General features: G+C 38.5%; 1 long non-coding RNA gene across 1 annotated transcript; it reads left to right on the top strand.

Annotated features, from left to right (window-relative positions):
* The first annotated feature begins 3,619 nt into the window (after window positions 1–3,619).
* On the top strand, window positions 3,620–4,492 carry LOC120288325. The gene is made up of 2 exons (XR_005546659.1): window positions 3,620–4,045; window positions 4,207–4,492. It is a non-coding gene; the product is annotated as an uncharacterized LOC120288325 (long non-coding RNA).
* The last annotated feature ends 2,865 nt before the right edge of the window (window positions 4,493–7,357 follow it).

Genomic DNA, 7,357 nt, shown 5'->3' with positions numbered 1-7,357 from the left:
AGGGTCACCGATGACCCTCATCGGCACCAAAAAAAAAAAAAAGAATGAAAAGAAAAGAAAAAATCATAAATTCATATTGGAATAGAAAATTAATTAAAAAAATCCACATAGGAAGATTTATTGAAATGACAGTTAAATGATAGATTTTACTTCGATATTGCACTTAAGTAAGCGCAGAAGTCATAACCATCAAATAAGCGTCGCACAAAAATTATAGTATTCTTCCTATTCTTATTTCCAAAAATTTAGGACTTTCGTTGTACTTCTCCGAGCTTATTTGTAGAACTCCCAAGAACTTCTAGCCTGCTTAAGTCCAAAACAACAGTTTCCCAACCCCCTCACCACCACCACCACCATCAGTTAGATTGGAAATGTGAATGTCTCGTCACAACAAATGAGTTGTTACGCTTGAGCTCAACGTTGGTCATAGTTGAGTGATGCACAGAGGACAGAGAGAGTAAGAGATGGTGGAACTAAGGGGGGCGGACCTATAGCAACGAGTCAGGGCGTCTTTGCTGTCGCCGACGATGGGGTTGAAAGCATTAGTAGTCCAATGGTTGTGGTGCGAATTTCCAAGTAGAAAAATCTTATGGGTGTTAACCCAGCCGATATATTTTTTCAAGGCTCGAGAGCTGCCTTTACCCAGGATCAGTTTTATAGACGCAGGAGGTAACCCTGAGAATTCCTCCTTAGTCTCCCCACTTGTGGACTGTTTCGTCCGTTTTAAAGTCGCGTTTTACAGGCAGGGTACTCCTGCAAGATTTGACTTAGCAGTTTTAGGTCTTGCTCAAGACTGACTTTTTTCCACATGTTTACCAAAAAGAAATAAGATTCTCTTTCCTTTTGTTCCAAACAAACATGAAATTTTGTATTGCTTAGTTCTTTCCTTTTCTTTCTCTGTGTTTTACTACTTGTTCACTGAAAAAAAAAAATTAATCAACTTACCATTTAAGTATTTTTAATCATAGAAGTGTACTTTAAATATTGTTTTATTGTGCAAATTACTCCATTAGGGACCATTTATGAGTTTATTATACATAAATCAAATTTATGATGAGGAATCGGAATGTTATAGTATTATAGGCAAATGGTACGATAAATTGTAATTTTCACGATATATAATTAAATTCTAACGATAAAAAATTCATTACAATGGAAATTTAAATTTTTGCGCGACATCATTGCACGACTTGTTGTAGCATTATATGATGTAATGTCACCCCGTGACCTTTGTCTATACTGTGCATGTCCCATCCATTTGATAAAGGTCTACAATAATAATAATGCCAATCATCCATAACTCTTTGTTGAGAGAGAGAGATAGAGTACATGAAAGTCGACCTTTGTTTCATCCTCGCGTGGTACCTGCTTGCAACCACGGCTATAGCTCCGATCGGCTACCACGGAGCAGCAGCCACTCCAAAAGCCGGCGACACCACCTTTTTGCGGTGGTGCCATGACGGCGAGTACCTCATCGCTTACCGACAACCGGAGGTGGAGCTGATGGCGGTGCTGGACCCGGAGCATGCCCTAGGCAGCAGCTTGCTAGTCCTTAGACCCGTCTCCCAATGGTTTGGGATTCGACGCCAGCCCGCCAATTGTGGCCGTATAGGGCCAGGATGCTATACACCGTGCATTCCCGGGAAAATTTTTGGCGCTCACTACAGCCCTTTTAATCATGGTGGACAGAGAGACCATGGACTGTGGAAATGCTGGTTAAATTCTCAATATCATCCGGTGGATCTTTTTTTTCAGAGATATTGTATTGTCATCATCTGATTGCTTTTCGAAATTGGGGTGTAATGCATGTGCAAGAAAGTAGTTGTACGTCCCAAAAATACAATTGTGCCACAACTTGAGGCTTTGTAGCTACTTCTTTTCGATGTTATTGTTTGTTTGTTGTGTTGTACGAGATACTCTCTCGAAAAATTATTCGATGAACCTAATATATATACTAAATCACTCGTCTCTCTCTCTATTAGTGGTGACTCTCGTTTAAAAACCATCACAACGCTATTTTCATCTAATATCGAATACTCTAACGTTGTGTGGGTTAAAGGCTTGGGAGAGTGCGTGCCCAATCAAGAGTCTTAAGCTCATCGTCTAGGATGTCTTTTTCCTTCCAGACGGAAAAGGTAGGTTGTGACATTGTCGAATGGACTTGACTACACTTCTTAAAAAAGATTTGGGACTTAACTGGATCGATTAAAAAATTTAGGACTCGATTATATTTCGTAAACAAAATTTAAGCCTTTCAGTACACTTCTACATGCATATTTAGAGAACTTGCAAGAACGTTTTAGGATTCTTCGCTAGTTTGCTTAAGTCCAAAACAATTGTCCCCAGCAAGCAAATGGCTTCAGGCCATCTCCGCTAATGCATGAGATTCGCGAACGGATATGGCTTTTGAGTGCTATTGTTTTCAGCTCACGCATAGCAAAAGCAACTTTTTGCAATTGGCTGGAGCAGACATGATTCATCAATCATGAAAGCCAAGTCCCAACTCCCAAAGGTGTCGGTCGACTGGAGCAGCGCTTCTATTTTTTTTTTTTTTTGTCTTTTCTATTTCTAACTTTGACTTTCAGACTTTTGCTCTGCTTTCTTGCAGGGCGTGGGAGTCGAAACCCACTCCTGAAATTAAATCGTCCCCACCCCAACCTCCTGAGAATGTGGGGATTCGAACCTCCCATTTCCCCATTTCATGTTGGAAAAGTGGTCACTGGGGCAAACCTCAGTGGTTAGCGCTTCCATTTGAATATATTAGATTATATACCGTGTTCCAGATCGCATAAGCTTGGAGTGATCCTAGGACTCAGGAATGTTGTCATGTGGGTGGAGTCTTATTTAATGTACACGGATGAGATGCTTTGCGGGAAGAGGGAGGGAGAGGGAGCAGACCTGTCGCAATCAGTCGGGGCGCCTTTGTTGTCGCCGACGATGGGGTTGTTGGCGTGAGTAGTCCTACAGTTGTGGTGAGAACTTCCCCGCACATAAATTTTCCAATGTCATTTGTAAAAAAAAACCGACCAAAAAAAAAAATTTGTAAAAAAAAAAAAAAAAAAAAAATCTCTTTCCTTTTGTTCCCAAATAAACATAAGATTTTGTATCACTTAGTTTTTCCCCTATTTTTTTCCTACTTTGTTTGTTACTTGCTAAATCTAAAACTGAAAACACTTTTTGATTTTCAACTTACCTTTTAAGCATTTCAAAGCATAGAAAAATTCATTTTATATATGAAAAAAAAGAATATGAATTGATAGAAAATTTTTATTCTTTTTTTCCAAATTAATCCATTAACGTACTAGTTATGAGCTTATTATACGAAAATCAAATTTATGATGAGAAATTGGAATTCTACGATATTATTGGCGGATGGTACGATGAAACATAATTTTTCATGATGCATCATTAAATTATGACTAAAATTTTCATATAAAAGAAAGATAATTACATCTAATAAATTGTTAAGCGGAAAAAAAAATTGTTACGGGGGAAATTTAAATTTTAGCGCAACATCACACGGGATGTTGGAGTATCATGCAATATAATCTCATCTCTGTCACCCATGGCCTTTGTCTGTACGTCCCTCCTATTGCGTCCTATAAATAAAGATTGACAGTAACCAGAGAGCCAGTCATCCATAACTCTTCATTGAGAGAGAGGGTACATGGAATTCAATAATGTCGCTATGACTCGTTTCTTCCTCGCGTGGTGCCTGCTCGTGACCACGGCGACAGCTCTGACCGGCCATCACGGAGTAAGAGCCACTCTGGAAGCTGGCAACTCCACCAATCCGCAGGGGTGCCGCGGAGGCGAGTGCCTCATCGCCTACCAGCAAACAGAGGTGGAGCTGATGGCGGCGCTGGACCCGGAGCATGATGCCTTGGCCAGCATGCTGGCCGTCGGACATGGAGACGCCGTCAATGAGGCCAGGAATCCGAACAACGCCGGTTGTGGCCGTCTCAAACCGCGCTACACGCCCTGCCCTACCCAAGAAAACCCCCATCCTCCCAGGGACGTTTATTACCGTGCTCGGCCGTAGACCGTAAGGCCATGGATTGTGGAAGAGCTCGTTAATTCTCAATATCGATTTGGTCGATTTTCTATTGCGAGACATTGTCATCATGTGATTGCTTTTGGAAATTAGGGTCAAATGCATGTGCAGAAAGCACTGTTAAGGTGGTTGACTCGGAAATTGTCTTGCAGGGGGGAGAAGAGAGCTGTCGACGACGGAAAAGCGTCATCATTTCAGAATTTTGCCAAGTGTTGGAGGATTAGGAGAGTGCCGATTTTAGCCGGAGCATATCGCGCATTATGCGCAGTGAATGTTTCACGAAAAACACGCCTAATATCTCGGAGGATGTGCAGCAGCAACCGTGTTTAGTAGAGTATAACTATTTATTTGTAAATAATTGTAGTGGGAGCCCCATTGTGTCTTGTTGAAGGGATTGCACAAGTATTAATAAAACCTCTCTTGATTTTCCTTCGGTTACTCCTGTTCTGCACTTTACATTCTACTATTCGCATTTTAGTTTCATTTAGTTAATTAAAAACCACACATTTTCCTGTCCATGATCAGCACAGAAGAGAAAAAGAAAATCACAGTATATTTCTGGTGACAGATTTTTCGCTTTCTTGGCGGAACACACTGACAAACTCACCTATCCCCCCCTCCAATCCAAAAAAAAAAAACAAACATTGAATCTAGTGAATGCAATATATATGCCAAACTAAATTTGGACCGTCAAATTTTATGAAATTCACGTGGGTCTCTCTCTCGCTTCCCCCCTCCCCAAAAAAAAAAAAAAAAAAAAATCATCTAATCTAGTGAATGCAATATGTATGCCAAACTAAATTTGGACTGTCAAATTTTATGAAATTCACGTGATCTCTTTCTCTTGTTGTGGTCATAGCTCAACGTATAAGAGAGTTTTCACTAATGAGGACTACATTAATTTAAATTGATTCTTACCGTTTTACAGGATCGATTTAATAATGTGATAAATAAAGATTCTTAATTAGTCTAATATACGGTTGGCTAATATGGGCTGAGTAAAGCTTGGTTTGTGATGAGTGGACTTGTGGCTTAAAATTCTATAAATAGTGCTCAAATCTCTCTTTTAACTCTAATGCATAAATATCCTCACATAAGAGTAGTTACCAAAATGTATGTGAGGATACCAAAAGACTTGAGGATGAGAATCTCCGATTGTAAGGTTGTAGTCTAACCCAACCATAGTTGCAGTTTTGCAGTTCCTATAGGGGTGTCAATAACTGAACCGAACCGAAAAATTCGATTTTTTCGGTTTGGTTCGGTTTTTATCGGTTAACCGAATTGAACCGAACCAACAAATAAAAGTGGAGAAATATGAGTTTAACAGAAAAAAAAAACCGAAAACCAAAGGTTAAAAACTGAAAACTGGAAAACCGAAAAACCGAACCGAAATTTCGGTTCGGTTCGTATTCGATTCGGTTCGATTCGGTTTGGTTTTTCAAAAAAACGAACTGAACCGAACCATTGACACCCCTACCTAACATCCTTATAAATTCAGCAGTCTACAGTTAGCAAAAGCAGTGTTATCAAACCCAATTTGGAACTTTCATCAATAGCAAGGGTAATTTCGGTTTAAGTATGTCATAATGTGTAAGTGTGGGATATAAATATGAGGACGTGAGGGGAAATGACATCAATAGCTAACTACCCCTCGCCCTCCATCATCTCTATCGTTTAAGAAAAACTCAAAATTCAAAAATATTTTTTTTAAAATCGATCACTTGCATAGTTTTAAAAAATGAATAAATAAAAAATATTTTCATCACCCGCAAAAATAGTTAAGTACAAGTTGTTGCCGATAAAGAAAATATTTTTCGTTGACTAATTAACCAATCGTTTTTCGAAAAATGTTTCTCAAATCTCGATTTTTTCGTGAAACAAACATACCATAAAAGATATATGAATATAAATATATTAATCACAAAAGGTATTTGTTGTGACAAAAGGCAATAATGCACATTTCAAATTTATGTATATAGGAAAATTGTACGTTGCACCTTAAATCCTAAATCTTTACCAGAATATGCAGACAAGTCCTAAAATTTTCAATTAATTCAGTTATGTCCTAAAACTTTATTGAAAAAGGCAATTAAGCCCCAAGACTTTCTGTTGAAATTGTAATTTAAGGATGTCACGTAATCAATTTTAGGTATTCTTAATGGAATAAACATTTTTTATATTGCCCCTTTTAAAATAGATTTAGGACTTAACTAGACCAATTAAAAGGTCAAAGACCTGATTGCATTTCATACACAAAGTGTAGGATTTCTAATGCACTTCTCCATACTTAATTTGAAAACTTAAAAGTGATTAGATCATAACAAAGTTCCATTTCCATTAAAACGTAAAGGTGATTAGATCGTAATAAAGTTCCATTTCCATGTGAAGAACTCCCAGTAACTTCTTAGATTCGTGCCTAGTCTACTTTAAAATTTAAAGCAACCGTGGCCCACACACTTGGCTCTCAGGCCGTCTCATTCTCCGCTAATACGCAGGATTCAAAAGCGGACACGACTTTCTGAGTGCTCTCTCATTTTCAAGCTCAGGCGAAGCAAAAGAACTCCTTGCAATTGGTTGAGGCAGACTCGATTCATTAACATGAAAGCTAAAGTCCCTACCCCAAAGGTGTCGGTAGATCATATATCGTGTTCCAAATTGCATTGACTCAGAGTGATTTTAGAGCTATGGGTTGTCGCCAGGTGGAGCTGGTGTACATGGATGAGATATTTTGCGTGGATCGGTGACGATTATTTAGATTGGAGATGCAAATGTCTCGTTATGACAAATGAGCTCCAAATGTATTGGGCTCAAGCTCAACGTTAGTCATGGCAAAGCGAAATGGGCGAGGGAGGGAGAGGGGATGGACTTGCAGAAATGAGTCGGGGCGTCTTTGTCGTTGCCACTGCCGATCGGGTTGGAGGCATTAGTAGTCCGATAGAATTTTTTTTTTTCCATTTAAATATTAAGCATTTTAAAGCATAGAAGTTTTATTATTTTTTTAAATCAATGCATTAATGTACCATTTGTGAATTTATCATACGAAAATCAAATTTATGAGCAAGATGAATCATAAATTTCATGATATATGATTAAATTATGACAATTTTTTTTTTTTTTTGCTTAAAGGAAAGATAATTACATTGAAATAATTTGTTGACCAAAAAAAAAAAAATTGTTACAAAGGAAATTTAGATTTGTGGGCGACATGGCACGGCCTACTGTTGTATCATATGATGTAATGTCAACCCTTGACCTTGGTATGCACATCTCTGCTCCTATTACCATACAGGTCCGGTCCATTTC

This window comes from Eucalyptus grandis, chromosome 9, assembly GCF_016545825.1.
Source record: "Eucalyptus grandis isolate ANBG69807.140 chromosome 9, ASM1654582v1, whole genome shotgun sequence".
NCBI classification, from domain to species: domain Eukaryota; kingdom Viridiplantae; phylum Streptophyta; class Magnoliopsida; order Myrtales; family Myrtaceae; genus Eucalyptus; species Eucalyptus grandis.
Note: the sequence above shows the minus strand (reverse complement) of the source record. Positions and strands in the feature narration are given on the sequence as shown.